The sequence below is a fragment of the Colius striatus genome, chromosome 2 (genome assembly GCF_028858725.1).
Source record: "Colius striatus isolate bColStr4 chromosome 2, bColStr4.1.hap1, whole genome shotgun sequence".
In the NCBI taxonomy this organism is placed as follows: domain Eukaryota; kingdom Metazoa; phylum Chordata; class Aves; order Coliiformes; family Coliidae; genus Colius; species Colius striatus.
Genome location: NC_084760.1, coordinates 39,316,839 through 39,341,105, shown reverse-complemented (window position 1 = coordinate 39,341,105; position 24,267 = coordinate 39,316,839). Strand labels below are relative to the sequence as shown.

Below are 24,267 nucleotides of genomic sequence, written 5' to 3'. Positions count from 1 at the left end.
GTATGTCTGTCTTCATACCAGGTGAATATCACCAAAGACTTCAAGTGTTTAGGGCCAAGTTTAAAGTGGAGCTACAAACCCACGTTTTCCATTTGTGGTGACAGCCACTGGAACATAGAACAATAATCCCTGTCAGATCCTGCAGACACTAATTTATGACATTAGCTTCCAACATCTAATAGAGGGCATTGAATAGAGTTAAGTGTGTTGCTAAGTCTGCAGTGTATCTCTTTCTTATTGCACCGTTGACTTCAACAAGCAGTCAGCACTTCACAGGCTGTTACGCGGGGGTGAAGTCTCATTCCATTGCACTTGGCAAGGATAATGTACTTTTGTTTATCATGGGAGCACTGTAGAATTTATGATGTCTTTTGCTCTTCATTTTCTCGCTTTTAAGGCTTGGTATTTTTAGCCAAGTTTCCTAAGGAAACAAGGCTTACGCCATCGTGCTGTCTGTCATCTCCCTCTATAACTTCTGAACCTGGGGGCCAATTTCAGCTCTATTTGACAGAGGAGTAAAGCTTTCAAAGATATTATGTTACAACAAATTTTGTGAAAATCAACGGCTTGGTAGATGAGAGGATCTATCATTTGTCCAGCTGAAGTCATGTCAAGGACAGTTCAAGCCTTATTTATTCTGTTTGTCAATGGCTAACTGGCCACTCCCCATGCAGCAGTCACTGAACACTAAGCAGTGCTGAACTAACCACAGACCATCATCTATCCTTCACCCGTTTCACAGGCAAGCAAAGTGGAGAAAGAAGATCTGGAGGTGGCTTTGGGAAATTGAGAGGGATTTTATGCCATAAGGAACAGTAGGGAGTTGTAGTGGCAGTGGCATATTTCAGAAAATGAGGAGGAACTGCAAGTATTCTGATGGGAAGGATTTTGGAAAAGAGACACAATGAAATTCTTTGTTCACCGAACAACTTCTCCTCATTCATCTATGTATTGTCTTGTATAGTCAACTGAAGATATCATAAAGTTCCCTATGGCTTAAAAATGAGGGTAGGTAGTACAGCCACTGAAATACAATGAGATGCAAAATTCCAACATCTGTGTGTTTCTAAAAAAAAAAAAAGTAAAAAACAGGTCTTTAACTGTATATTGTTAAAAAAATCATCCAATCATCCAGTGATATGCTGGTCTATCATGTTTTCATTAGCCATGGATGGAATTAATTTGCAAATGACCCTATTAGGTTTTGCTTATTCTTTAGCCTCCAATAATGATCTTCAGTAAGTTTTCTAACAGTGACTTATTAGAATCAGAGGAACAGCAGCACAGAACTTGTTAAGTTATTAGTCTCTTCCAGTATCCAGTCTCCAAAAGTCATCATAATGAGATACATCTAGGGAGGGTGCAACTAATCTCCTAATGAATAACTGTAACAACAAGACCTTTGGGGCGTTCTCTTCTTAACCCCAAACAGTCAACGATATGCTTGTGCCCTGCAGCAACACAGCTTATGTCCATAATGAACCTGTGTTTCAGTCATTTAGCTATGGACAGTCTTATTAATAATATAAATGCAATAATTCAACATTGGGGTTACAAAAAAAAGAGGAAAAAAAAGTGTAGGAAAGAAATTGTTACTGCTCCGTGAGCACAAGGATGGAAAAATTGGAGTTTGCAGACGTGACAAAAACACCAGCATCTAATAAAATTACTTTTATTAGCTTAATTTGCCACATATAGCGCAAATATTTAACTTGAATGAGGCATGAATTAGTAAAAAAAATGCGCCGTACCATTTAAAGTGCTATACTTGAATAAAATAATGTATATCTTTTCATATGCAGTCCTTGAAGTCACACTACATACATCTTTAATTTCTTCAATTAAGAAAGAAAAGAACAAATGGAGTTAGATTTTAATTATTCATAGTTCATTTGAGAAAAATCTTTGTAAATGAGAGGAAGGAGAGTTGTGCTATCTATCACAACGAGAAAAAGAATAGATAGAAAATTCACTCTATGAACTATTTGACAATACATAATCTTCTGCCTTCATTAGATACTGCAGCCTGATGTGTAACGAAAAAAGCATTGTGGAAAGAGCTATTTAGAAAGCCATGTCATGGAAACTGCCCCCCAAAATGCAGAACTGCTGTTTGACAAGGATCCATGATGTCTATTTGTTAGAGTCCTCTCTAGAGGCCAAGAGAGTGGGAATGTCTGTGCAGGCACATCCTTGAAGCTTATTTATAAAAATATGGGAATATAAGGGACTGCCATATTGGATCAGAATTATGGTCCATTCAAGCCACCTTTGCCTTTGGCATGGTCCAAAGCCAGCTGAGTCAGCAAACATGTGGGAACATAATAGGAGATGTGTCCAAGGAACTCCATAATCACCAGAGTTTGACTTAAACCTTGGAATATTTATTCCTTCCAGAATACTTTTTTTCTTTTACATTGTTGTTAAAAGAGGGGATATTTTTGTTGTCAATAAGAAAGCAAATTCCTCTTTGGATTTTACTAGAATATTGATCTCAAGACTGCTTTGCTGCAGTGAGTTCCACAGTCTTATCATAGCCTGGATGAAAAATGATTACTTTCTATCAGCTTTGAATTGATTATCTTTCATTTTCATTGAATGTCTCCTTGGCAAAGGAGAACAGAGCCAGCAATCTGCCTTTTTGAGCAATTCATTATTTTATTCACTTTTATGTAGGCTTTCTAGGTCTTCTAATTTGCAAAGTCAACAATCCCAGTCTTTTCATTCTGTTTTTATGTAAGTGACCTCTGTGCTCTTAATGATTTTCAGCCTTTCTCTGAACATGTAATTTTTAATAACTTTTTTTGACATGACAGAGTCTGATTTGGGTACAATATTATAATGACACATCATTATTTCATATACTGGCATTGTTATTAAATTGTATTTGCTTTTTTAATTGCAGTTGCAGTCTTTTTTACATGATCACAATTATAAGACTTTCCTAACATAGTTTAAAGCATTGTGTGTTCATTGTGTAACCCAATTTCTTTCATTTTGATACATATTCCCAGTTTTCAATGGTGAACTTTATTTTCTATTGTTTTCATTAAACTGATATCTATGTGGGTTAAGTTTCTTTGAGATGATCTTTAGTCCTCAGTTATGTAAATAATATATTGTAATCTGCAAATTGAGATGCTTCACTGTTCATCTTCCTCTTCCAGGTGTTTATAGGTATCTTAAATAATGATAGTGACAATGTAAAATCTCAAGGCATCTGCTGTTAAATTTTTAACCTGGCCATTACTTCTTACTTTGTTTCCTGTCTCTTAGCCATTTCTTAATTCATACTGATTCATACTGGCTGCGTATGACTTTCAGCAGTAGCATGTTGTTAGCAACACTGTCAAAAACTTTGCGTAATCAAAGGAATCTTTTCTCCTTTACCTGCTAATTTATCAACATGTTCAAAGAATATTAATATAATTAGGCATAGCTTACCTCTGCAGAATTTACCTGCTAATTACATATTGTCTTATCATGTTTTATCAGGTAGCCTACTATTCTATATCCAGTGGTTCAAAACCCACCTGTATGAGTTCCTGTGTGACCTATTCTAGGAGGTGCTGCTCTGGCAGGGGAGTTGGACTAGATGATCTTTCAAGGTCCCTTCCAACCCTTGAGGTTCTGTCATTGTGTGTTATTTAGAAAAAAAAAAAATCAAGATATAATGCTTTCTGATGTCTGATATAATGCTTTTAGAAAAGTCCAGACTTTTCTAAAGTATAGGTACAGTGTCTGCAATCCCACAAAACTGTAATAGATTAACTGCCTTGAAAAATAGAATGTGTATTTTGCTATCTGCTCAGCTACTTTCTTCTTAAAATACTTAGAAGGCTTGAACTTCTAAGTATTTTAAGGGACCAGTCTTATTTTGGGGCCAGTCTTGTTCAATGTTTTCATCAACGACGTGGATGAGGGGACAGAGTGTACCCTCAGCAAGTTGGCTGATGACACCAAACTGGGAGGACTGGCTGATTCCCCAGAAGGCTGTGCTGCCATTCAGCAGGATCTCGACCGGCTTGAGAGTTGGGCAGAGAGGAACCTCATGAGGTTCAACAAGGAAAAGTGCAGAGTCCTGCATCTGGGGAGGAACAACCCCATGCACCAGTACAGGCTGGGGATTGATCTGCTGGAGAGCAGCTCTGCAGAGAGAGACCTGGGAGTCCTGATTGATAATAAGCTAAATATGAGCCAGCAATGTGCCCTCATGGCCAAGAAGGCCAATGGCATCCTGGGATACATCAAGAAGAGTGTGGCCAGCAGGTCAAGGGAGGTTCTGCTCTCCCTCTACTCTGCCCTGGTGAGGCCTCATCTGGAGTCCTGTGTCCAGTTCTGGGCTCCTCAGCTCAAGAGGGACAGGGAAGTGCTGGAGAGAGTCCAGCACAGGGCCATCAAGATGATCAAGGGTATAGAACATCTTTCATACAAGGAAAGGCTGCGGGAGCTGGGACTGTTTAGTCTGGAGGAGACTGAGGGGAGATCTTATTAACATTTATAAATATCTAAAGGGTGGGTGTCAGGAGGTTGGAACATCCCTTTTTTCTATAGTAGCTAGCAACAGGACAAGGGGTAATGGGATGAAGCTGGAACACAAAAAGTTCCACTTAACCATAAGAAAAAACTATTTCACTGTGAGGTGAGGGAGCCCTGGCACAGGCTGCCCAGAGGGGTTGTGAAGTCTCCTTCCTTGGAGATCTTCAAGACCCACCTGGACATGTTCCTATGCGACCTGATCTAGGTGAACCTGCTTCTGCAGGGTTGGACTAGATGATCTCTAAAGGTCCCTTTCAATCCCTACCATTCCATGGTTCTATGAACTGTATCCTCCTTTGTCCAGAAAATCAATCGGTACAAAGAGAGAAGTAGTACACAAAGGAACATACAGCACTAGTTCTCAAAAAGCAAAAAGCATCTAGGATAAAGCTGAGGCCTTGAGCAGACCCCAAGATAATAAAATCTGTTCCTGATGAGATAAATGTGATAATTTCTCAGATACCTCCTGTGCATCAGCCACCTTCTGAAAGGGCAATTGTAGCATCTCCTGTGGGAGTGCCTGGAAATGGGAGCTCGCGCAAAATGCACAGGTTCACTTAGCAACCAACACCTTGAGCTGAGAGCACACACATGACTGCTCTGCAAACTGCCAATTCTGCCTAGTAACTGCTTTGGAAAATTCAGAAAGTTGGTGGTAACAACAAAGCACTAACCTGTTTCCTTGGGAGGCTGTTTTCTCCTCACCTTCCCTACACTGGGTAACTGAGGTCAGCAATGAAATTCCATCTGGACTTCACTATCTGAGATGCAATGGAACATCCTGCTTGCTGTTTTTTGTCAAAAATACGCTGATCTCCTCCTTGACTCCAATTTCTTAATATGTTTGCTTAATATATTTGGCTTTCTACTTTGCTCTTTGGCTTGGAGAGGCTAAAGAGAAAAATTTGTAGTTGTTGTGAATGGTATTTTTGGGGAATGTCTTAAGATAACCTACTGGACCTAGATATTTGGTCTCATTAAAAAAAAAAAAAGTTGAATTATTTTTAATCTTTTCATATTGTAATTAATGTATATGGTGCCTAGAGTAAAGGAGGCCAGGCCCTTCCAATTACATTGAAATTAATAGTAATAAAATAATACAGAAGAAGAGAGGAAATACATCAGAAGTATAATCATCAAAATCCATCACATTCTTGGTTTTCTCTTACCATATGTAGGAGTGCTAGGTGCATGCCCAATTGAAAACATATTACGGAGCTCTCCCAGTTTTCTGCTAATGGAAAACTGCAGAACACCCCAATCCTGTGGTGGCCCTGTGGTCATATTAAACTAGGTAATTTCAACTTTCTCCAGCTGAGCTAGCCACTCAAAGGAAGACACAGTTATATTTTAAGTTTGCCATATTGTGTTTATTTTCTTGGAGTTTTGTTTTGTTTCCTTGATGACTTTTTTGACACAAATTATGCTGTTTTCAATAGAAAGGCCACCCTCATGTCTGAGAAGAGCCTCTCTGACATGAGTGTATCATCTTGTATGAATAAGAACATCTATTACAAAGACATACTTGTCATATTGGATCCTAAATGCCATTGAAGCAACAGTTGTTCCTATCTTGAAGAGAAGAGACTTGAAGTAAAGTAGCGGGACAAAAGACTATATAAAAATAGAAAACCTCCTGCACGAAGTGTGTTTGCTCCCTTTTAGACAGACCTTCACTTCACTTGCACAGGCATACAAGCACACAAATGATCACAGTGTCATAGGTTACTGGCAACGGGATGCTGAAAAAGACACAAACAAAAAATAGTAATCTCACCAGAAATAACAGAAGGTTTTCAGCATCTAAGTGAAACATAAGCTTTGTGAAAACTGTTTTGCAAGAATGTAAATTGTGAGTCTTCATGCCTCAAAGTAAAAGGAAGTGGTTTTTTTAGATCAGTGCCATTAAGGTTTTGAATATATTAAGTAAAAGGCAGTGGTGATAGGAGTTACAAAACAGTAACATATCTTTTAAATGTTCATATCACACTGAACGAAATGATCACATTAATCTGTTTTTAGGAATACAGAAGTAACCTGGTTGTCAGATTTGCTGGAAATATCATGCAGAGTGAAGTGTGTGTGTGTGTGTGTTCCTAAAAACGTACAGCAGATCTTTGTCCTGGAAGACCATGTTCTTTGATGAGGAATATAAATCTCAAATGACTGCCTCTCAAACCATTGTTCCTCCAGATTATGAGACTGAGCCCTGCATGGGCTGAGGCCTGGGAGGCTGAAGTTGAGGAACGCATGGAGCAGAGGCAGATGGAGTAGGAGTTGTTAGCAGGTTCTCCATACTCTAACTGATATTACAGCTATTGGTATTGGATTTATGTAACTCCATCACAGACTGAGAAAACATAATACAAAGATAATAACAAAATTTTAGTCTCTTTTATACATTGTCTATAAGCACGCCTCTTAATTTCTTTGCCTTACTTACACTTTCTTTCTTTCTTCACAGGCTTCTTAAACTCTTTTCATGCCGTCTTAGCAATACAAACATGAAATTGTCTGTCTCTGTAGCTGTTGTCATTTAAAGCATCCTTATATTGCTTTGTCTTCTTGTTGCTTCATCTAATTGGAAAAACATGTATTTTCTCCAGCTTCAGAAAAGGCTATTGTTCAGCCACCCAGGACAACTTAATAACCAGCCTGGACAAGTGTAATTTAATTACTTCTTCCTTACTGGCTAAGGTGCTGACCTGCATTTAAAGATCTTGCATGTTGTCCATCCTCATCCTGAAAAGAAAACTAGCTTCCACCTCAGTTTCTTTTAAATGCTGCCTAACATCAGGAAAAGAAAGGATAGCTTTGTTCAACCAACTGTTTTCTCAGCTTCTGCCTCTGGCCTGTTTACCAAGTGTGTCTCCTTAGCAAAATAATGACAGTGCTGATATACATTACAGAAGAACCAGGAAAGTTATAGTTGTTTGGCAGGAAGCAAATTTATAGAGTTTCTTTGGGAAAATCACCTGAAAAGAACAAACCTAACTTTTAATTGATCTTTATTTCTCTTTCAAAATGCAGATTATTTTTGCAGCTTCATTTAACTCCAAAATGTGTTTTAAAACATCAGTTCCTTCTGGTTATCTCCAACACTGGTGATGTCTCCAGAACCTTGCCTAGAGTTTCAAGGTCTAGTGGGAAGAAATCAGTGACTACATTTCATTGTCCCTGTCAGATCCCCTAAGGACCCTTAGAATTCCTGGCCTCTTTACAACCAAGACATCCGTTATGGGGTATTTAGTCCTAAAATAAGGACTTAGTTTGACGGTTGAGTAAAGCCTATTCCTGAAGTGAGAGGCCACTTAATCTGTGGTAACCAGGAAATGCAAGACAACCTATCTGGTCAAGCTATTGTCAAGATGGGAAAAGAGTATTCCAAAACCAGAATTCTGATTCCCTGATTCTCCCGTCCAGGAGAGAAATGATATCTAAAAGGAAAAGTAGCTTAGAGGTTGCAGAGTTGCCTTGGATTTTATGAAGGAGAAATGGCTTTCTCAGTGATGTCCTCTGTAGCCTTGGTCAGCCTCTTGAGTTTTGTCAGCCCCACAGGTCATGCAGACAATTGTACTAAAAACTGACACAATTCATAGCCATAATGACATCTTACATTATGATCTGATTCATCTATAATTTAAGAGCACAGATCTCTCTCAGCCTGAGTTCATAGGTGCATTTAACATCAAACTTATTGAAATCAGTGGCTTCCAAATGACTTAATCTCATTAACTAGCTCCAGGCAGTCGGAGAAATGTTCCCTGCAGTGTACCCTGCAATCCTGGTCCTTCAGTCCCTCACATTTGAGACCTGGATGGGGTATGCCATAGACCCTTCCAGCCTCCAGACAATTATTTACTTCATGGTGAGGACACAGGGGGGAAGGAGTGGTGGCAATGGGACTGTGTAGTGTGCTTCCCAAAGTGCTAGACTCCTCTTGTTCAGATACAGCTCCCACTAACTGCTGTAAAAAGGGGATAATAACAATGCTTTCACAGTCTCACAGCTATTGGGGAGGAAAAACTGTTAAAGTTTGTGATATGCTTCTGTACTATGGTTCTGGGAGCCACAGAAGTACCTAAGATAGACAGCTAAGTGTTACAATTTTGGCAGTACATCCCATGATGAAGCACGCTGTGAGCTCTATGAAAACTCTCTCTTTAATAGATGATTTACTAAAGCTATTAAAAATATACGACTTTAATGTTTGGTGTGTTCCAGAGACCTAGAGGCCCGAATTGAGAACTAGAGACTGTTGAGCTTTGTGCTGTCCAAAAGAGATGTACACACACTACCCCGATGAGCTGAGTACATTAGTTGAGAACTGAGAATGTTTTGTCATTGCAGTTTTATTGATAAGCTGAGACTCAGGAACATGAAGTCTAACTCCCAAGGACGCACAGCAAGACTCAGTGAGGACCTGAATGCACTGCCATGCTAAATCCACAGTCAGGCTCAACACTATCTTCTCAGTATTTTTTGTTTCTCTTTTCTTCTTTTTTTAAATGCAAATAAATAAGTGCTGAATTCCAATTGCTCCCAGCTGTTGTCAAAAGTATGCATAATTGAACACTTTTTTTCACTGCATTTTACTGATTCTTTTGCTTGGAGTATCTGTAGTGTGTGATGTGTTGAAGAGCATTAGAGGAGACTGTAGTCATGCCGTGGTGAGTTGATGAAGTGGCTACATCTATATGGAAAACTAAACGATGCTAAGGCCTTTAGCTATGGGTATGGCATGATAGCACCAGTTGTTTAATATACAGTAGTTGCATCCAATGTGCCTACTGGGAATGGACCATTGCCCACGCTAACTCCTAACCTCTCTCTGCAAGGTTTTTTTGGGATGAAAGCTAGCTAGCTTTGGAAAAAAATGCACTGTTCAACCATTTAACAGGACAGGTACTATTTAATTTAGGAGAACAGATGAAGCCAATAGAGTTTGAGCATCTTGAACGTAGATTTTGTCCTACACATGAGCCATCCTTTGACAGGTCCTGTTGGCTTTCTGTACTTTAGATGAATCACAGAATTAAGGAATGTGAAGGGCTGAAAGGGACCTTGAAAGATCATCTAGTCCAACTCCCCTGCCAGAGCAGGGCTTCCCAGAGTAGGTCACACAGGAACTCATGCAGGTGGATTTTGGATGTCTCCAGAGAAGAAGACTCCACAAACCATGTGGGCAGCCTGTTCCAGTGCTCCGTCACCCTCACAGTGAAGAAATTCTTCCTTGTATTACTTCGTAACCTCTTATGTTCCAGCTTGTACTTGCTGCCCCTTGTCCTATCATTGGACATCACTGAGAAGAGCCTGGTTCTATCCTCCTGACATCCACCCTTTACATATTTGTAAACATTAATGAGATCATCTCAGTCTTCTCCAAGCTGAAGAGCCCCAGCTCCCTCAGCCTTTCATCATAAAGACGAAGGAATCAATGCTGAAATTCGTCTATATTCTCCAGGTGGCTTTGAAAAGCCAACCCAATTCTTAGGAGTAAAAAATCCCCAACAATCTAAAGAGAAAGAACACGAGATAATTTTATACTATGGTATGATTACTTCAAGTGGTGCAAAGTTGTAAAGAAAACTCTGCTCTCTTGTGCTCACACGCAGGCATAGATACGTGCAGATAAAGTGTGTAACAGCTATAAGAAGAAGCCTAGCGCTAGTTGGTAAAAAATGTCACATTTCATAGCTTTCACATAATAGCCATCTTCTTTGAAAATGAAATACAGCATCCAAATGGCAGTCTGCTCGGGGTATCTTCAAATCGCTTTCTGATTTATTTTTTTTTATATGTGTTATTGTTCACTATATTGCATTTTTCATTTCCACTTGCTGTGAAATCATGGCATTTGATTTTGTTCTGGCCAAGAGGCCACGAAGCTCAATTCAGTGTCGGTTGTGTCACTGATCCATGGATTTGCCACTGAGACACCGTGGATGATTGATGTAGCAAGTGTCCCGCCTTGCATGCAATAGGAACCCGTAACCCCCACCAGGAACTCATTCTCCACCTGGTTTGGGGCCAGGAGTACAAATCTGTTCTCATGCTGATGTCTTCTGACTCTGTGACCCAAAACCTTAGTTCATCTTTGTTTAGGTTTTTTTGGGTTGTTTTGTCATTTTGTTTCCCTCAAACTTTTAATGTCAGGGGACCTTCTTTAATGTGTTTCTCATGGATGAAATAAATGAGCTCCTTATTTATTTTTATGAGAATGTATGTCGCTTTTTCATCTTCAGTTTTTCAGCAGTGAGTAGTACCTTTATATATAAAGCATCACGGCACTCCCCTCCTTCTACTCTTCTTAATGGAAAAGTAAATGCTTATTCTTTCCTCCTACCTGATGCATGCCTTCAAAATACAGTAAAGATATGAACCCGATGGAGTTTCTAAATTATAAAGCAGGAGTCCTTTTATATTACCGTGAATAACAACTGGAAATCTAGTTCTTTATAATAAGTTATTTATTCTCCATTTTGAGGTTTTATCCACACCCCAGGAGGTGGCCATGTATATTTCAACAGGTGCTGCATCAAGATTGCTATGATACTCTCAAACCATATTAGATTGTATCCAGTGGAAAGAAATGAGTTTGAGAGCAAGACTTACAGGCTGATGAAAAACGAAAATCTTTTCTCTTGTTGAATGCAAAATTTTCTATTAGGTTCATAGCTGTTATCAGCATCAGCCTCATGTAAATACATATTTATGATCTAATACACAGTGCTGACAGTGTGTCTGGGAGAACAAGTATCTATGTAGTGTACTCTGGCTAGAAAATTTACAGAAGCTTTCCAAATCTTCTGAAAAATATAACAATAGAGTTCAAAAGGGACTAAGGTGGTGGGCAGGAGGAGGCACTGCAGTAGGATCACCACACACCGTGGTTATTTGCTGGCTTTTGAGAGAAAGCAAGCATACCTGTTTCTGATTCATGACAAAATATCAGGAGGGAGAGAGACATGGAAAAGAAGGGGTGTATGATCTTAGGGGGAGAGAGGTGTGGGATGTGAGAGGAAATTTTTTTCTAGGTTATGTGGTCCTCCATTTCCAGAAATGTAATTCTTCTGAATCATAACATTGTATTAAGAAAGAGGAAGCATGTTATTTTGAAACAATCTCTTATGAGATATGTGTTAAATTTTCTGTGCATGGCTCATGCAACCCACCTTACAAACAAAAATGAACACTTCATAATCTTCAGTGCCCTTTTCAAAACAGAGAAAAGCCTTTGTTCTCATCACTGCAGATGAAGCACACAAGCAGAGTGACTTCTATGCAGACGACGTGTCTGATGCTTCTTACCCCGTGTTCATCATCCATGCTCCTCTTGAGGTCCTAGTTCTCTTCTCCTCATGAAGTTGTCCCATTCTCTTATGATCATTATATGATCTGCAGAAGAGAGTCACCTCAGAGAAGACTAATTGTTTCTCAACTAAAGCTTTAGCCCAGCACCTTGAAACTTCTATCCAGAAAGGACACAGTAAAGTCTACTTCTGAGCCTACCGGGGCTGCATAAAGAAATTTGTTGCAGTAGACATGTGGAAAGGACTGTTGCAAAATGAGATTGCTGGGATCTTTCGGTCCTCCCACCAATACAGTTAGATTTTTTTGCTCTTTCTTCTTTTACAGTTATCTGCTTTTTATACACTCGTATATCCCCATACATATAAATTATGAAATGCATAATCTAATTTTGATTTTCATTTGGTAAGTGCAGATGGTTCTGTTTCACAACAGCTAAGATCACAGGAATGATAATAGCAAAAGCCTTATGTCTCTCTGTCTGACAGAGAACAGGGACCACTGTTTCTAGAGACTTGTTTTCTTCAACTGCCTACTTCTCTCCCAACAAATTCCTCAAATTATATTGAACTGTTGGGGCAGATTTCAAGATTAAGAATATGAATTTATGCACCTCTAGGCAGATGCCTGTAGATAACAGTCTAACCTTTTTAATCAGAGAAGTGGTAATAAATGCAGTCAGTGCCGACTACAGAGCCATTGAGATGGCCAGGAGCTGGAAGAATGATTCAGTTGTCCACACACTTCGCCCAGTGACATCTGAAATGGCCTAAGGTATTGTACCTGCATAGGAAACTGCTTTGAGTCCTGTGCCAGCCCAATAAGGATGTGTTATACATATATGTGTATATATATAAATACATATATATACCTGGACATGTTGCTATGTGACCTGATCTAGGTGGACCTGCTTCTGCGGGGGAGTTGGACTAGATGATCTCTAAAGGTCCCTTCCAACCCCTACCATTCTATGATTCTGTGATTCTGTGATACCTGTTTAGCAACTTAAACATAGGTGTTTGGTTGCTATCTCAGGTGTAGTGGGCTACCCTGAATGCTTTTCTGTCATCAGTCTTAAGATGTAAAGGTCCTGATCAACTTAGATATGGTGTGTGGGATGTCAAGGAGCTGTCTGAGAAACCTCTGCTATAAGGATCAGCAGCAGCAGCTCCCTACCCTTCTCTTGGGAGTTGGACCTAAGTAGTCCATGCTTGATCTGTGCTGACTTGTATGACCATGAGCAGCCATGCCTGTGACCAGCCATGCAATTTGCTGATTTAGTCCCTGCCTCTGTCTGGATCTACCTCAACATAGTGGACTCAGCAGGCACTGTGAACTCCCAGCTAACTCTGTTTATCATTGCTGGACCTGCTATACTCACCTTGCTGGGGTACCATGGGGCTATTCCATTTCTGGTGAGGTCTTTTGCTGCCTTGCTGCTATCCTTGTCCCAGCTCCCCTTCACTTGTGGGACAGCATCAACCTTTGCTGTTCCCTCTGGGACATGTGATGTATTGAGTCCCTGGGACGTCTCAGATGACATCACTCTCTAGGTGCCATTGTCTGTATTGACTAAAGAGGAATTTGTGTGTCCTTCTGAAACTGCAGTTGGAGATATTAAAACCTAGGGCATCTTAAATAAAAGTGGAAACTGGTTATGGGCAACTGAAAGAGCCTATAGTACTGATTGACCAGGAGTGGCTGAAGTCATTCCAGGTTATCTCTAAAAGTGGGCAGGCAAGATCAAACATAAGGAACAACAGAAAGTGACAGCAGAAGCCTAGAAGCTCACCCTCCAAAAAAACCTGAGTGAGTGTTTTTGAGAGGCCTTTAAGATTAATTACAATCTTTTCTTCTCTTGCAACAAATCTAGGAGACATGCTGAAACTTCACATAAATTATCAGCAGAATAATTTTTTTCTTTGGGTCAAGGAGTCTTTTTTCCCTACTCGTCTGAAATGCGCAAGGTAATAAAATTTAGGATTAATGTGTCTTAATGAAACTTCAGGCATACATATTTATGCATAGATTTTTTGCATAATGATATAAAAAAATCCAGTGAACTACTACTAATAAAAATCAACTAATCTTTGTATTGTCTTTCTTTCTATTTCTCTTTTCTTTTCTCTTACTTTTGTTCCATAACTTGGGACACTTGTCCAGAATTATTTAAGCCTCATGCCTATTAGTGTCATTGGGGCTACTCATATGAATAAAATTTAATGAATACCTAAGTGCTCTTCAGAACTTCAGTGTTCTTTAGCCAGAATCCCAATATGGATGAATATTTGTTTTGTTTCTGAGCATCTGCTCTACTTGGCCATAGTATCACCAATAGCACTTGCAGGCAAGAGATTTCTTTTGCTAAAATACTTGAGGAAAAGTAATACTTTTTGAAGGGCTGAGAATTCATTTTGGATTTGACAACTGAACAGGTTTCCTGAATATGTCTTGAATGGGCATGCATGTGCAGCTTGCCTGGGTAGGAACAGTGGGCTTGGTGCAGCTTAAAACTTTGGGCAAGCATGTTTGAGGCAATAGTGTACATCTGCTTTACCATGCATTGCAACCTCCCTAAGCATCACTCCGAAAGAGATTGAAGGGAAGGAATAAAATACGCTGTTCCTGAATACTAATGCTGTAGAAAAGCGGCAAGGTGGTAAAGTGGAAATTCCACCATCCTTTGCAGAGTCTGAAACCTGTCAGTACCCTCTTCTCTTTCCCTACTAGGAATGCTAGTAACACCTCCAAAATGCTGTTCTGTGATGTGTCCTAAAGCTCTTGTCCTGATTTGTATCCTGTAACCCGTGTTATAGTAAGGGCTTTGTGAACCTTCCCGTGCCTTTTTGGATGCTGGAAAGGTATGGAGAAGAAGCCACAAAAGGGGTCGACCGTGTGATGTGCTAAAGCCCACCAAAATCAAGAAGGATCACCAAAAAATATAATACAGATACAATTTCTAGGTAGATCTGTCTTGTTAAGCAGCAAAGGCAGAGGATATAAATTTGAGGTGGGCACCGGTGATGAAGAGTGCAATAGACAGGTTAAAATACAAGCCAAATTTGGTTAGGCCTTGGGAATTCCCCATTCCTCCTTTAGGTAAATACCCAGATCCACATGCAAAGAAAGATAATCACATAAAAAGTTGTCTGCTATTCATCAGTGGTTATTTTTTGTTGGCCTAATTAAATTTTTTAAAAAGTTTAAGCCAGCCAGTCAAAGAACAGTGTCAAGTGACATAACTGCCCTCCAGATCCTGTGAGAAAAGAATTGCAAATAATGATGGTGCTAAATCACTTTCCCCCGTCTTGGGGATTTTTTTTTCCACAGAGATGATTTATAGAATATTTACTAATAGTGAATGCATTTTTAGAAACCGGGGCTCATTTGCCTGCTGTTTGGAATGATGCTTCTGAAGCACAGGAGGGACTAAATCATAAGGGTCCTGTTCTTAGCTTGTGGGCAAAACTGTCTCCCACACACTCTGCAAGGTCATAAAACTGCAAAAGGCAGTTGTGTTTAATCTGACCTCCGTAACACAGGCAGACCATAGAATTTTATTCAGCAGTTTCTGCTTTTAGTCCATAACTGTATAAGTAAGTGGGGTATAGTGGCCTCTTGTTAGTTTTAGGTTGACCACAGGGGTCAATAGGCTGCCTGAGGCTGAGGAAGATCTGACAGAGTGGAACTAGTTAGAGGTATGGATTAAATGTATTTAATCTCCTTCACAGCAAGGGAATGGTTAGACTGAGTTCTATTCCAGCTGCTGGATTCTTTCATGTAGAGTCATGGTTATAATTTAATTTAGAGATACATATCAAACCTCAACACTTCATTTCAAGACCAAGAATGGGACTAGGTTTTAATGATGGATTGAGGTTTCTGGGTATCAAATCTGCCTGAATGACTTCTCATGTGACCTAGAAGAGACAACAAAGGAGAAGAGCCAGTGGCCAGTAACAAGTAGCTAGAGTTTATCCAAAATGAGACACATCTATAAGAATGAGCACACTCTGGCTATGCTTTAGTTGGGTGAGTACAAGCTGGGTGTACCTGGGAGCTGGTACTGTACCTGAATTTTTATATCCATGGAGCTTTAGGGTCAGCTCTGTGCTGCAGCAACAAAACTGACTATATGGCTTTCATATGGGGTTTACCTTCCAAACCACAGGGCTAAATTCTGTCCTGTGAATCTCCTTTAGCTCCATGTATTTAACTGACGTTACTGCTTCAGATGTACAGTGCTGTAATTTAGTCCAAATTAATTATCTGATCAGAAGCCTATGTTTAGAGAAAGAAATGTCTGACTTTCATCTCTAAGCCTGGACCACTCTATTTAACTGTTCAAACTTTCATCCAGGCATGTTTGACATTATGCGTGAATTTCAGTGGTTACCACTGTGGAGTTGGGATAACTCTTAAAAAGGGAAGCATAAAGCTTTTTTTTTTTTCTTCTTGCTCACCAATTCATAGGTGTCTCCTGACACATAAGCAAGTGTACCTTGAAGTTAATGACAATGAGAGGATCGTGAACTGAATCCCTAGGCTACTCAGGTGAATGATTTACCAGATGAGTCCAAGAGATGATTCCGAAAACGAGCAAAAGGTTTTTCAGGAGTGTTGCTTTGCATCTTATCAAAGTGCTTTTCACAAGGCAGAAAAGCACAGTGATAGACTTAGCTGTGCTGTTACACTACCGCTGTCAGGGTTTAAGCATCACTATAATGTATCATGAGGAATGCTGTACCACTTGCATTGGAAATGTGTCAAAGCTCTTTCTCTCTCTCTTTTTTTTCTCTTGAGCTGCAGAAGACAGGAGCATTTGTAAGCCATGAAGCACAAAAGGCAAAACAAAAGCATTTTTATTACTATAATTGAGAATTTGGAAGAGGAGAGTTAAGTGCTTGTACCTAATTGTACTGCAATTACTCTGTTTAATCCAGCAACAGGCTTCTTTCAAGCCTCATCACTATACCTGTGCAGAAGAATCTCATTTCACTGCTTACGAAAGACTTGTCACTTTGGATATTAAGCACAATAAAGCTTCTCATTTCCTCTGCCTTATTTTTCCATAAGGATCATTAGAAAGATAAAGACAGACAATGCAGACTGTGGCTCCATTAATGAGATTGTACCAAGGATGAATGGGACTCAATGTCTACAGTATTTACAAACAAGTAAGACACAAGTTATTAGTGTCTGATTGTTTACCTTACCGTCATTGCTCATATGCTCTTTGCTACTGTTGTAAGCAAACTCTTAGTCTTTAATTCGTTTCTCTTCTTAAAATCTGGGCAGAGTGAGGTGCTGCTATCCCTGTTTTAGAAATGGAGAAATGAACTACAAAAAGATTATGTCCGGTCTTTTGAGGATATTGCATGCTATTTAAATCAGCAAGAATGAGGTGCCCATGTTGCTCTGAGGATCTGAGCTACTTGCCCATGGTCATGTGCAAACTGAGCAGGATGAGACCTGAGATCCAAGAAAGTCCTTTAATGACTGGTCTGACCCTCCTAAGTATTCCTCATACAAGCTGTGATTTTGTTTTCACTCTCTGCCTGAACAACACAGCCCTCTGTACGCCCTTTTGTGTTACATCTAGTTAGGAGTATCTGATATGATCTCTGCTTTCATCCCTTGCTTCTGCATGTGAGGAATATAAGAATGTCTGTGTTTCATGGTTCACCTCATGCCTTAGTTATGTGCTAGCACTCTCTTCCTCTGCACTGTGCAATGCTCTCACTCACTCCCCAGCAGCTGATCTAAAGGATTCTGGAATATTTTACTACTTGTATCATGATGCAGGCTTCTGTCTGTCTCTTATGTCCAATGGTTCAAATTATTCTGGCCTCTCAAGATCAGGGAGCAACTTGAGGTTTACATAGTGTTTTCTGCTACTCGACTTGAGTGGTTTAAATCTTTTCTCTTTGCCTGTGCTCAGTTTTACTGGTTAGATAATGCTCTATTTGAGCCTGATGAGACAAACTGTGGTGTTCCTCAGCACTCTACACTGGCTCCTACCCTCTTTAGCATTTATGTGTTGGGATCCCACTTCCCTCTGTTATAAAAGTTTGATATAACCTAAGTGCTGCTCCCAGCTCAGAAGGCAGTTAGATGCTTTATGGTTTTGCTATGCTAGCATATCCAAGCAGTGTCATCCTCACACCTCTTCCATGTATGATGGACATTTAAGGCTATACATTTAATAATATGCTTAAGATCAGCTTCCATAAAGTAAGGATTCTATTAATTGACAAATAAACAGACAAACTCCCAGCCTGTTGGTTATTTCTGCATTTTAATAGTAACTCAGTTAATTGCTTTAATGATAATACAGAACCTTGCATTTTTTTAACATAATTTCCCAAAGGATACTAAAGCAAGCTCAGTCTGGTCTAATCTAATCTAATCTAATCTCTTCCCTCAATGCTGAAATGCAGATTCCTTTGGAGTGGAAAGTGAGTGTCTCAGAACATAGAATGTTGTTGAAGAATTTGAGATAGAAGCTATACAACGAGAAAGAATTAGCATATACTCATTGCTATCTTTTGATGGGAAGTGAGATGCAAAGCCACCCAGAAAAACAGCTGATATTTGGTTACTATTGATGCTGACAGCAGAGCTACTGCTGCAGGAATAAGGAAGAGGATGGAGTAGCCTGGGAGGAGGATTGGTAGCAAGGAGACAAAGCTGAGATCCTAAAACATCAGGAGGTAGAGATTAATCCTGCAAAATGCTAAATATTTCCAGTTTTCTGCAGTGATGCTTGATTGTGGTAAAATGCACTAGACTAGAGTAATTTGGAGTAATTAATTGGGACATTCATTCTCCAGATTACAAAGTCCATTTTTGTTCAAATTGACTCTGTTCCAGTAAGTTCACTCCTTCCTGAGGGAAACATAAACTGCTGTTATTTTAACTTCTCGTCTCCAGTATTTTCCCATGCCAGATAGTAGCCATATTCAGACTGTATGTGTCTAACCTCACTTCTATCAATATGTTGCATTTTTAAAAAAAGACCTATATTTCAGAATCTGGGTAAACACTGGTCTCATGTTCATGGACGGGTGAAAAAGGCACAACATGGTTGGACTGAAATTCACTCTGTAGTTTGCAAACAGTTTATTTCCCACCACTCTTCCTTGGAGCTCAGGCAAGTTGATTATTGCACATTAGCTCTTAATATCTGTGCCATATGCCTGCTGTATAAAATGGGTTAAGGCATCAATGAATGATGCTCTAAATGTATGTTCAGAATGTTATTTAGTGTAGCTATGGTTATCTACCCAAGACAATATCAATAAACAAGACAGGTAATCACTATTCATGTTAATTATTGTATGAATATACCCAATATTCAGGAATAGTCTGACTGCACTGTCCTGTATTTATTTTAGCGCTGACAGTGACACAGATCTTTAAAGTTGTGTGATTAATTAATGGTTTTACCAATAACTTCAGTACGTCTGCTGCTGGGAAAGCAAGTCACGATGCTGAGTTTTCAATCACTTTTAGCTTCTGGGATATTATCATTTTCCTTTATTTTTTTTTTTTTTTTTAACACAGGAAAGCTTTCTAACTTTTATAAAAGCTACCTTCTCATATTGGCATTAAGGAAGAGTCTGTATGGTCTGAATCCTGAAAACCTCTTGTTGTCTTTCATTGAACCACAAAATGAGCAATGAGGAAATCTAGTGTAGGAGCAGGAGGTGCTGATGCTTCCCTCCCTCTCAAGGCTGGCTGTAAGGTCCAGAGTCCAGGAAGATGAGGGGCTGCTAAGCAGGAGTCGTGGGATTATTTGGAATTGCGTTTGAGATCATTCACATCCTCATTTATCTTTCTTCACTCCAGGTGATATAAAAGGTACCATCTTTGTGCTTTCTCTGTCATCAGCTCACACAGAATACACTCTACAGGTCTGCAGCCCATCCACGGTGTGTGTTAGTGACAATAATATTATTTTGCCTGTTCAGATAGACTTTCAGTTTATCCTTTCATGCTCTTTGTTGGCTGTGTATGCTGGTGAATGCACCCAGCACCATTTTATGTCCTGGCAGCCAGTTAGCACACAACAGACCATGGTTGCAGTATCAAACTTTCTAACCACCCAAAATAAGGTTGCTGTGTCCAAATAGCCTGCCACGAGTACTTCCTGGATCATAGTAATACCTTCACTGTGGCTAGAAGTTATTTGAGCTTGTTAGACCAAGTCAAAACCATGACAGCAACTAGTGTAACAATTTAAAAGTATAGATTTAGTAGCATAGGTAATTATTGTAGAAGCAGTCACTAAGTACTTAGAGACAATGATCAAGATTTATTATTATAAATCCCTCCATTGCCTCAAACACAGTTTATAACTAGGAACTTGGATCAGAATCATCTTCTCTGTAACTGCCAAGGAGGTCGTTGTAATTTAAGCCCAGCCAGCAGCGAAACACCACACAGCCACTCACTCCTATCCCTCTCAGTGGGATGGGGAGGACTGGTGAAAAAAAGAGTAAAACTCATAGGATGAGATAAGAGCAGTTTATAATTAAAATGAAAAAAAAAAATAGTAACAATAATAAAGAATTATAATGATGATGATAATGAAAATCACAGAATCACACAGGAATATAACAGAAGGAATGTAACAACAACAACAACAAAAAAGTGATGCCCAATGCAATTGCTCACCACTCCACCACCGATGCCTGAGCAGTGATGCACGTCTCCCTGCCAGCTTCCCGCAGCTTGTATGCCAGGCATGACGTTCTGTAGTATGGATTGTTGGCTAGTTTGGGCCAGCTGTCCTGGCCATACTCCCTCCTAGTTTTTTTGTGTATGTCCTCACTGGCAGAGTGTGGGAAACTGAAAAATATTTAACTTAAGATAAACGCTACTTAGCAACAACTAAAAAATCAGTGTGTTATAAACATGATTCTCATCCTAAATTCAAAACACAGCACTGTACCAACTACTAGGAGGAAAACTAGCTCTATCCCAGATGAAACTAGGACATAGCCAAAATGTGCAGGAAACCAAACTGCATTACTTAGGGATAGTTTGGTACAAAATATATTAGCAAATGAGGAAAAAGTACAGAGGGCAGTGGGAAATGTCAGGGGGCATGTGATCATTCTTACCACTGTCCAAGTAAGAGTTTGGGCAAGATTAATTTCTAGTACAGACTAAACCAAACTGAAGGGATTATCAGTGAAATTAGTATTTTGGAAAGAGGGGTTATTTTGTGTAAAATTTGTGTTTTATCTGAAATGCTGAGCTTCGTGAGAAGGCATTGATAAATGCCTTCAATCTGGACGTGTCCTTCATTGCTGGTTGATAGACTCAGAGGAGGAGAAAGTAAAGTGTCAATGCAGAACAGAAAATGCCACTCATTAGTTTGTAATAAATGACAAGTGAGATAGGATAGCAAATGAAAGTGTGGGAGTGCTTGAGGGAATTCTTCCATAGCTCTTCCAAAAATATCATTTAAATCTTTATGTTTCTGAATTAGAGTGAAGCAACTGCATTGGTTAAACCACCAAATTTACAACTATCTTGATTCATCATGGGCTGTACTGAATGAATGGCCAGAAACTTGATGAAAATTTGTTCCCAGAGTGCTTGGTCTTGTGTATAGCAAAAGGCAAGGTCAGCAGAAGGAGAAGAGAAAGCATTTATTTCCCAATTTTATAGGTGCAAAGCGGGACTAATGTAGTTTTTCCAAGGTCGGGATGGTAGTCTGTGGAAGTATTTGAGAGAGACTTCCTCTCTGGGGACTAATTCAGTGGCTTACCTGTAAGACCATCCTTCTTTCCTACACTAATGGGTGAACATCATAACCTATGTTTTCATTGTCACACTAAGAAACACTGACCCAGTTAAGTGAAGAAAAAAAAAGGTGCCTTAGAATGATTGAAGCTGAGCATTATCTTTGTCTCTATCAAGGACAAAATGTAAATCTTCACTGAAGGTGTGAATTCATAGCAACAAACACTCGCGGTGAGAAAAGCATTTGGGAGATAAATGGAATTTATCTGACAGTGTAAGTTCAAACTAAAATCTAAAGTAATGCAGTGAACAATGTTTAACAAGATTTCAGTGACTCCTGGTGCCTTTATAATCTGCCTGGTCTTTTGAAAATGTTTCCTTTATAAATGTTTATCCCATCTGTCTAGTGAGATTAAAAGCTTTTCTCCTTGAGTGCCATGTTCACCAACAGTCCAGGATTTATTTGCATTGGCAGTTCTTCTGGCATCAAAGGTGTGGTCACTGCTCCAAGCTGTCCTCTTCAAGGGGTCATCCAACTGCTTCCCATGGGAGCAGCTGTGCCTTTTCATTTCGGGAGAGCTAAATCTTAATGCCCATGAAAGCAGGCACTTGGTCAATGGTCAGTCAAGTCTGTTGCCCTTTAGAGTTTGTTCACACATTGTACTTGAATCTTAATCTATGGAGTTGGTTGCCTTGCATGGGGTGCCTTATGCCTTTGGAGATGCTCTTATAGCATCCACAGCTACTGCACAGGCTGGCAGATGTGATGCAATCTACAGGAAACATATGTCCACCCAGAAGGGCAGGTGGACCCCAAGGAATGTGCTTGACAGTGTCTGAAACAGAACAGAAGGTGTTTGAGTGGCCTGAGGGCTGGACATTTAAAGGCCCTTTTGGATTTCACAGACTGCATCGAGTAGCAGTTTGATTCATTTATCTAAACAGGACATATAATGACACTTTGAGAAACCCCAGCATGTCCTACCTGGTTTCCAACTACTTCTCCTGAAAAATGGGGCTCTTGTAGGTCATGTGCAAAACAGATTTGGGATTTTTGCCCAACATTGGACATTTTTCAGATTTGGATGGACAGAATTTTGGGTTGTCATGTCCAGACCATTCTTTTGCCAAGAAAGGTTGGACCACAGAATCCTTAAGTCTCTTCCAACCTCGTATTACGTGTTTCTGTGATTCAGAATAAATTCTGGATTTTCCTTCTTACAAACTACTATGGTGAGACTCCGAAGTGGGACTTAAACATAGAATTTCAGCACCAGCACAGGACACTGGAATTCAATAAATGTCTCCATAATTCAGACTCAGCTTGTTGTCTATTATCTTCCCCTACTATGGCTGGACAGCTATTATTCAAGAATAAAATACTGCACACCAAAGTTTCTTATAATCACTGGAAGATCATAGCATCATAGAATGGTTTAGGTTGGAAGAGATCTTTTAAAAATTATGTAGTTAGCCCTCCCTGCCATGGGCAGGTACATCTTTCACTCGATCATGTTGCTCAAAGCCCTGTCCAACCTGAACTTCAGCACTTGCAGTAATAGGGCAGCACAACTTCTCTGGGCAACCTGTTCCAGAGTCTCGCCACTCTCAACATAAATGAATTCTTCTCTATATCCAGTCTAAATCTACTGCCTTGATACTGTTGGAGATAAGAAGCTTTCTTGTCAGTGATACCCAGGACTCAGATCTCACTCTTCACTAGGTGGATCTCTTTCTGAAGTATGTCTTTGGTTCAGACATGAGTTAATAGGTTGAGTGCTAGACTTGCGTCTTAAAATGCTGTACAGTGTCTGAAGTGGGGTTTTGGCTTAGATTATTGCAGTTATCTTCTCCAGCTTTGATAGTTCTTCAGGGTAGGATTGATGTTAATATACAATTTTTTAGCATTGCAGTTTGAAAGCTGCCATATTAAATGCGAAATGAAATCATCAGCATTTTAATTGTGTGCTTATGTGAAGACAGACACTGTTAAATGTCAGGAAAGATGTTACCAAGGTGGACAGAAAGACTACCCATAAGTATCATGGGAAAAAATGAATTTTAGCTCCAAACAATAGTTTAAGAATAAAAGACTTTTTGACAGTGCCAACAACTTGGTAACTTCGAGCATAAATTGATTCATAACCTATATAATAAGGGAATTCATCGGTACAAGTTATCAGGTTGAAACTATTACAAGATGTTTTATTCTTCCCCCTAAACAGGTGATGCTGTTAACTGTCATTGTGGACCAAGGATTAGATGGATTAGAACAGCAGATCAATTCTTCTATCAAATATTCAAGGTGGAGACATTTTCCCTTGGCTTTGGACAGAAATCAGTCCTGCGTCTGAGCAATTATTAAGTTGGAGGTATACATTTTCTGTGTTATGAGTTATAAATTGACTGATGTCTTCAGAAAGAAGCCACTGTTGCATTAATCAGTTCTACCTTTCCAATAGCATTTACAGGGTTAATGGTTTCTGAATACTCCACCTGGTAAATTACTGCTCCTACACTCAGCTCAAACTCAATTTCATTCCTTCAAGGTTTCAGTAATCGTATCACTAGGCAATAGCTGAGCTGAAGTTTCCTTTGAATCTGAAATTGTATAATTGAACTTTTGAACTGAAGTCCACCCATCACTTTCTAGCCACACTC

At 39.6% G+C, this 24,267-nt stretch overlaps 1 long non-coding RNA gene across 1 annotated transcript in view; it reads left to right on the top strand.

The window, feature by feature from the left end:
• Positions 1-23,863, top strand: part of LOC133624938 (uncharacterized) — a 29,224-nt gene extending 5,361 nt beyond the window's left edge. Inside the window, exon 3 of the long non-coding RNA XR_009818203.1 lies at positions 23,832-23,863. This is a non-coding gene — a long non-coding RNA (uncharacterized LOC133624938). The remainder of the gene's footprint in view (positions 1-23,831) is intronic.
• Positions 23,864-24,267: the final 404 nt, after the last annotated feature.